Source organism: Physeter macrocephalus, chromosome 13, assembly GCF_002837175.3.
Source record: "Physeter macrocephalus isolate SW-GA chromosome 13, ASM283717v5, whole genome shotgun sequence".
In the NCBI taxonomy this organism is placed as follows: domain Eukaryota; kingdom Metazoa; phylum Chordata; class Mammalia; order Artiodactyla; family Physeteridae; genus Physeter; species Physeter macrocephalus.
Genome location: NC_041226.1, coordinates 18,351,580 through 18,360,488, shown reverse-complemented (window position 1 = coordinate 18,360,488; position 8,909 = coordinate 18,351,580).

The following is an 8,909-nucleotide window of genomic DNA, read 5'->3' as shown; positions in this document are numbered from 1 at the left end:
AAAAAAATTTTAAAAAGATGTTTATTTATTTGCCGCGCTGCACAGCTTGCAGGATCTTAGTTCCCTGACCAGGGATTGAACCCGTGCCCCCTGCAATGGAAGCACGAAGTCCCAACCACTGGACTGTCAGGGAATTCCCTCTAATCATTTATTTAAAAATTTTTAATATTGCTGTATTGTCCTCTTTTTTTAATTTTCTTGGCTGCATGGCCTGGCATGTGGGCTCTTAGTTTCCCCAGCCAGGGATCGAACCCACGCCCCCTGCATTGGGAGTGTGGAGTCTTAACTGCTGGACTGCCAGGGAAGTCCCAGTATTGTCCTTTCAATTACAAAAATTTTTAAAAGAGTGAGTGCATGCTAAAACTGGTAAAACCTGAATAGCCTGTAGTCTATTTAGTTGTCAATGTTAATTTCCTAGTTTTGGTACTGTACTATGGTTATATAAGATGTCATCATTGAGAGGAATGAGTAATGCAATGGATCATTATTATTTTAAATGGATTAATAAATAAAGGTTATTTTATTTATTATTCTCAAAAAGTTCAAGAATCTCTGTTTTAATGGAAACTTCCTCTAACCCCCAGGTACTGTTAGATGTTTTTTTTTTAATGTTCCATCCCTCTATCATAGCGCTAACCATATTGTAGGTTGTTTATATACAAAGTACTCTATACATTTAAACGCTATTCTTTTTTTCCAGGAAACTTTGATGGGCCATAAACTTTTTTCCATATTTAAGAATTGAGATATAATTCATATGCCATAAAATTCACCTTTTAAAAGTGTATAATTCAGTGGGTTTTAGTACATTCACAAGGTTTTATTTAATTCCAGAATTTTTCATCACCCCAAAAAGAAACCTTGTAACCATTAGCAGTCACTTACCATTCTTCCCTCTCCCCAGTCCTGGAAATCACTAGCTAACTTTCTGTTTATATGGTTTTGCTTCTTCTGGACAATTCATCTGAATGGAGTCACACAATATGTGACCTTTTTGTCAGTTTCCTTTCACTTAGCATGATGTAATCAAGCTTCATCCATGTTGTAGCATGAATCAGTATTTTGTTCCTTCTTTTATGGCCGAATAATATTCCATTGTATGTATATACCACATTCTGCTCATCCATTGATGGACATTTGAGTTGCTTCCTTTATTTTATTTTATTTTTTTGCTATTCTGAATAATGCTGTTATGAACATTCAGGTTAAAGTTACTGCGTGAACATATACTTTCAGTTCTCTTGGGAATACATCTAGGTGTAGATTTGCTGGATCATACAGTAACTCTATGTTTAATCTTTACAGGAACGGTCAAACTTTTTTCCAAAGCATGGGCCAGCAACTTTAAAAGAACTTCTTTTTTATTACTATAAAAGTAATACATTATATAACCATTATAGAAATGTTCAAAAATTCATTAAAGAATCAGGACAAAATAAAAATCATTCTCACTTTTTACTACTTATGGATAACAACTGTTAATCCTGTGATGGCTTTTTAATATGTGCATATGCATGCACACACATACACACAAATAATCAGTATCATGCTACATATAGTTTTGAAATTTGCTTTTCTTCACATAATAAAAGAATTTTTCAAGTTGTTAAATAGCCTTCTAAAACATGATTTTTAAATGGCTACATATTATTATTTTGTTTGAATGTACCAGGATTCACATAACTCATGTCTTTTTGATGGATAATTAGGATATTTCTAACTTTCCCTTGAAAGTTCCATAACAATATCCTTGTTAGATAAATTATGTTTTTGATTCTTTTCGTAGGATACATTTCTAGAAGTTGAATTAAGTATATATATTTTGAGTGTTTTTTATACAGATTACCTAACTGTCCTCCAAAATGTTGTATCCATCTATGTTGGTTTCCAGCAGCAAACAGGATGGCCTGTACCACTCAATGCTGGCCTACTTGTCATGAAAAAAAGGCTGTATAAGTGTTTTGCTTGGTATTTCTTTATCAATGAGAATGAAATTTTTTTCGCATGCTTATCAGTCATTTGTATTTCTTCTTTTTGTGTCCTGTTTTTTGTGTTCTTGGCTTGTTTTTCTACCTTTTGTTTGATTTGTTATTCATTTGGAAGAGAACATAGTTATATATATTGCATGTATTTGTTCTAATTGAGTTTGTGATTTTTACAAATTTATCTTTTTTCTTTTTTATACAGTATAAAAGTAATAGATACTCGATGTAAAAATACAAAAAAATTATAATAATATAAAACATAGATACTGAAAATTTCCCATTTCCATCTTCTCAAATTGATAACTTGGTGTATATTCCTCCAAGTGTTTTTTCCTATCAATATATTATGAATTACATTTCCTTTCAAAATTGGAATCATAGCATATATACTGTTTTTAACTTGATTTTTCACTTACTATATCTTATACATATCTCATTGTTAATACGTCCTGCTTTATATCTTCTTTTAATAGTTACATACTACTATCACTATATTGTATTTTTAACATAACGGGTTTTTTGTACATTTTTATTTAGTCATATCATTAAGTCTCTTTTTTATGGCATATTGCTTAATTTTTATGGTTAAAAAGAAGGTTCCCAATTTTTTATAAGAATTCTCTGATGAGGGCTTCCCTGGTGGCGCAGTGGTTGAGAGTCCGCCTGCCGATGCAGGGGATACGGGTTCGTGCCCCGGTCCGGGAAGATCCCACATGCCGCGGAGCGGCTATGCCCGTGAGCCATGGCCGCCGAGCCTGCGCGTCCAGAGCCTGTGCTCCGCAATGGGAGGGGCCGCAGCAGTGAGAGGCCCGCGTACCGCAAAAAAAAAAAAAAAAAAAAAAGAACTCTCTCTGATGGACTATTCAAAAAATTATCCTTTTAAAAAAATTTTTCTTTCTTTACTTTTTTTGGTTGTGCTGCACGGCTTGCAGGATCTCAGTTCCCTGACCAGGGATTGAACCCAGGCCACGGCAGTAAAAGCACTGAATTCTAACCAATAGACCACCAGGGAACTCCCAAATTATCCTCATTTTTAAGAGACAAGCTCTACTGTAAAAGACTAAAGACTACTGACACATCTGTGTAAGCTATAGGAGGAGTCTGGAAAGATTTGCTTTGCAGAGAAAGAGGGAAAATATTGTTTTGATAAAATAAAATATATTAGAGTGCCTATTGTAAGTGAATAAAATTCAGAATACATTACCATTTCAGCTGGTCTTAACAGGTAATTTTTAGAAGTTTGAAACATACCACTAATCTCTGAAAAAGAGAATTCTTACTTCCCTAAAACATTCATGAAAAAATAATTATTATCACTGGGTTAGGTGCTGGGGCTGCAATGATGAGAAAACACGGATAAACACACTCCTACAAACACACACAATCGCTGACCTTATGGACTTTACAGTCAAGTGGGGAGATAAACATTATTAAATTATTACACAAATCAATATATAATAACAAATGGCAGCGTGTGCAATGGAAGAAGAGCATAGGATGGTATGAGATGATCATGAGGGATCTGACCTTGGCCTGGAACTTCTTGGAAAGCTTGACATACCTGGGATGTGTCCGTTGTGCTGTGCTTGGGGGATGAGGACGAGGAGGAGGAATCTGGTGGCCGGTGAGGGGGTTCCTTCGGGAGAGAAGGGACTTCAGGAGCAGGAATCCTGAATCTGGAAGGAGCAGGGGCCTTCAGCAACAACACAACGGCGAACACAGATGCCTGCAGAGAGGGAGGACCTTGGGAGAGGAAGAAGGAACGTGCCTCGCTGAAGTGTATTTAAATTTAAAAATGGTGTATCTACGGGCTAACGGTTTGTGATCCCTGCTTTACAGGGAATGTGAGAGTCATTAAATGCTAGCTGAAGTCCTGACAGTGTCTTGAACCTGACTGTTCAAAGAATTACAGAACTTAAATGCTGGGTACAACCCAGCGAGAGTCCCTGAAAGAGTTGGAAAAAGAAAAGCCCGGTGTGAGCATGATGTTACTAAACGCCAGGGAAAGAGGGCCTTTTAAGGAGGAGGCAGTGAGAGCTGCTAAGAGATCAAAGCAAATGAGAACTGAAAAAATGTCCATTGAATTTCACAACACAGAGGTCAATGACCTTCACAAAATGCCTAACCTGTGTTCATATTGTGTAAGGAGTCTCACACATCTTCTGGATTGTCTGTGTCTTTTGCCTGACTGGGAGGAGTGTGGGCTGCTTTAGATCCAGCGCAAGTTCCCAGAGATCCGGCCACATTCTAGCAACAACTAGCATAGTGTTATAAACAACAAGACCATTATAAGATAAATACATTTTTGATAAGGTATTTATTATCACATGCTTTGATATCAGAGAGACTCAATTGGACTCATGTTAAAAAACAGAAGCATGCATTTCTTGTGCAATCCTGTATAGGTAGGTATCTGATAAATTTAGACCTTCAGAACCAAAGTTCTATGAGATATACTACTGCCTTTACTTAAGATAAAGAAAGTACAGGAATCTACTAGCTATTGAAAACTATAATAGAAAACTGTTGTACCCTTATTTGTAGAAGAACTGTTCTAAAAATGTCTCATAGAGCAGGGTGAGAGTAGTTTTCTAAATTGAAATTATAAAATTTACTATTATAACTGACATTTTTCAAGATAAAACTAGAGCACATAATGATTAGTGAACGCTACACAAAGATTCCAAAATAAACAGTTTCTACAAATCAAGTTCTCTTAAACAACTGCAAATATTTATACAACAGTAGTCTTTACCTGAATGAGTCATTTCTTAAGGCCCTCATTAAGTGACTTTCATCAAGAATAAAATTCTACATGTATGGAATTAAGTTTCGAGAAAAAATTATTAACATAATTGAGTGTAATCATTGTTAAAAATATCAAAACAGAGCACTACATTTCAGAGTATATGTAACGATTTTTAAAGCTCTAGTGAGATGTACTCTAAAATGTAGTTAATATTTAAGCAACATACTAACTTTAGTCATACAATATAGTTAAGATCATTATATTAAGATAAATTATATAGGATTGATATATATATATATATATATATATATATATATACATAATTTCCTCTCAGAGGACTTTAGGAGTATTTGTCATCGTTAATTCTTTCTACATTCATTACATTTTATTTACAAATTGAAAATTTTAGTAAACAATACATTTGAAATTAAATGGTTCAATGGAATTTAACCTGGGCACATATGTTGTACTTTTATATACATTACCGCATTAAAAAAAAATCTATAATTTTCAATAACCTCAAAACTATTAAAATAAAGGAAATTTCTTCTCCCTTAAATCTTGGACCCTGTTATCAGATTAGTCTTCCCAAAATTCTGTTTTCATCTTGTTAGTGCCATATACATAATTATTCAGTGGCTTCCCATTTTCTACAGAATGAAGTTCAACTCTTTATTCTGACATCAAAACATTCCACAATTTGGCCTCAAACTTTTTCTCCAAACTAGGCCATGCTCTTCCCTGACTCAGTATCAGTGAAGCTAATTCCCACCCTGAACTTGTGTTCCTCACCTCCAATGCTCTTCCTCTTACCTTCAAATCCTATGATCTTTAATTCTGTTTGACTCTCACCTCCCCTGTGAAATCTTCGTGATGCTTCCATGCCTTCCTCTGATCTTGTCTTCACCACACCACTCACATAGACTCTTAAACAGCACCACTCACATAGACTCTTAAACAGCCACTATTACTGAACTAGTTCATGCTGTTAAGACTTGTCTCCTCAACCAAATGGGAAATTCCTCAGTGTCGTTGGTGCCTAGCACAATCCTGAGTATATAATTATAAGCATATGTTAATATCATCTTAATTACCTCTGACATTTTATTCTTATAACTTATTTTTCCATCTAAACAAGCGGCACAACTAAAGGCCAAGTTTACTGTTGCTTAAGCGTCTCTCACCCTCTCCCAAAGCTAACTGATCTTGCTGTTTGCTCCATCTAATGCACGATCTTCACTGTGCAATTGAAATATATGCAACCTATAATTCTCTTCAAACCAAGGACTAATTCCTTTAATTTCATCAAGTCTTAGGTAAGTTTCTGTCTTTTGTGATAAATGTATTTTTACAGGTAGATTCTTTTCCTTTTAATGGAATGTTTTGGATGTTCCAACAATTTCACTGAAATTGTAAAGCTTTAAAAAACACTGCAGAGTCTTCCTTTCATTAAGTGAGATGTTTTTTCCTTTTCCTCTCCTTTCCCTAAGCACAAGAAAGGAGGTACAGCAGTGGAAAGATATGTGCTTTTAAAAGGCCACCCTGGGGACTTCCCTGGTGGTACAGTGGTTAAGAATCTGCCTGCCAGGGCTTCCCTGGTGGTGCAGTGGTTGACAGTCTGCCTGCCGATGCAGGGGATGCGGGTTCGTGCCCCGGTCCGGGAAGATCCCACATGCCGCGGAGCGGCTGGGCCCGTGAGCCATGGCTGCTGAGCCTGCGCGTCCGGAGCCTGTGCTTTGCAACGGGAGAGGCCACAACAGTGAGAAGCCCGCGTACTGAAAAAAAAAAAAAAAAAAAAAAAAAAGAAAAAAAAAGAATCTGCCTGCCAATGCAGGGGACAAGGGTTCAAGCCCTGGTCCAGGATGCGGAGGAACTAAGCCCGTGGGCCACGACTACTGAGCCTGTGCTCTAGAGCCTGCGAGCCACAACTACTGAAGCCCGTGTGCCTGGAGCCGGTGCTCCTCAACAAGAGAAGCCACCGCGATGTAACAAAGAGTAGCCCCCACTCTCAGCAACTAGAGAAAGCATGCGCGCAGCAATGAAGACCCAACGCAGCCAAAAATAAATAAATAAACAAACAAACAAATAAATATATATATATATAAAATAAAATAAAAGGCCACCCTGGGCTGGGTGTAAAAAAAGCAGAAATTATGGTGCTAGCTTCCTCTACTGCATAGGCAGTTTAGCTCTGCTTAAGACTATTGTGCTTGAGCCTCACATTACAATTCCAAAGCAACTGTTGTTCAAAACCAGCATGGTTTTCTTCTCCCATATAGCAGTAGCAACCATTTATTAAGTACCTCCTATATGTCAGATACCATGTTGGTTGCTCTGTATGTTATCTGATTTTCACAATCAAGTGAAACACGATCCCCATTTTACAGAAGAGAAAATTGAGCCTTAGAGATGCTTAGTAACTTGAACAACTTGTATATGGCAGAGCTAGAGTTTGGATGCAGAATTGATCCAAAGTGTCTGCTCTTTTTGCTACACCTTGTAATGTCAGTGCCTTGTATTGCCAGGAATTCTCGTTGGGGAATGTTGGGGCTTGCATTCATGACTTTGGCAGCTATTGGGAAGGGAAGGACAGAATAGTAATGAAATGTTCCAGTAAATCTAAGGAGGCTCACCAGCATCCCTCTCCTGCACATAACTGCTCCAGTCTTAATTATTAGACGTTCCCCACTCTGATAATTTACATTTCAGTGTACACCAAATTTGGCACTGTCCCTTTTGTTATGGAACATCTGATCACGTCTTGGTAGGTGGAAGGAAAGCTGGAGGATTTCACCTTTGTCAAGGCTCAGGACAAAAACAACACCATGAAATAAATCACAAAAATAAGAATATATGTGTGTATATATATATTTCAAATATATAACATTAGAAATTCTACCTGTAAAAATATATTTTTCACAAAAGACAAACTTACATAAGACTACATCTTATTGCTGTGGTGACATATGAATTCCAGTCTTAAGCTTAGTCTGCTTATTTGAAGAACAGTCAATAAAAGGAAATTCCAGTGTGATAAGAATTTTGACAGTCCCCTGGTATGGGATCTAGTTAGAGTGTGCTCTTCCAGGAAGGAGGTAGCTGTGTGGGTGGGTTTTAATCCGTGTATGTAGGTTTTTAAAATTTTTAAATGTATTTTATTTTTCGTTGCGTTGGGTCTTTGTTGCTGCGCGCGCAGGCTTTTCTCTGGTTGCGGCAAGCAGGGGCTACTCTTCGTTGCAGTGCGCTGAATTCTCATTGCTGTGGCTTCTCCTGTTGTGGAGCTCGGGCTCTAGGCGTGCAGGCTTCAGTAGTCGTGGCACATGGGCTCAGCAGTTATGGTGCACGGGCTTAGCTGCTCCGCGGCATGTGGGATCTTCCTGGACCAGGGCTTGAACCCGTGTCTCCTGCACTGGCAAGCGGATTCTTAACCACTGCGCCACCAGGGAAGCCCCGTGTATGCAGGTTTTAATCTCTTTTTCTAGTCACACTATATGTGGTGATTCCCTGATTGGCTGTTTTATTACGACCATGGGAGGGAAAGTAGGTTGTTATTCCTTCCCTATTTTTCTACACTTGAGAGTTTAATATACGATGGTCTCTTAGTAGTTAATTATTTTTTAAAACAATCTAGGGATTTCTATGCAGATTTAACCAATGTTTTACATTTAGTTGGTTAGAAGTTAATTAATTAGTGTCTACCAACAACCAGATACACATAGGACAATTTCTGATTTATGAGTTAATAACCTTTCACTCTTGTATCATTTTAATATTAGGGTATTCAAAATGTTTCTACAAATCAGGTGTTTGATTTTCTTTTAATAACACTTATTTAGTAGGAGACTGGGGTGCAGTTTTCGCTGGCACTGACAGTTACCGTGCTGTAGAAAGACCGTGTACCTGGAATCTGACTTTAGAGTCTCATGGCTGCCTCTTGTTTTTTGCCTTGGAGAAATCACTTCACCCGTTTCCTCAACTATAGGATGAAGATCATAATTTCCATTCCACAGTGTTCTTATGAAGACAAAATGACATAAATATAGGAACTGTTCTTCAAAGGCAAAACTGGGTTTAAGGGAGACACACACAAAACTGGATTTAAGGGACCCCGGGCATGGTGAGGAACTGGACATCTCAGAAGGGAGTGGGGAGGAGCTTTTTATGGGGTTTGAGCT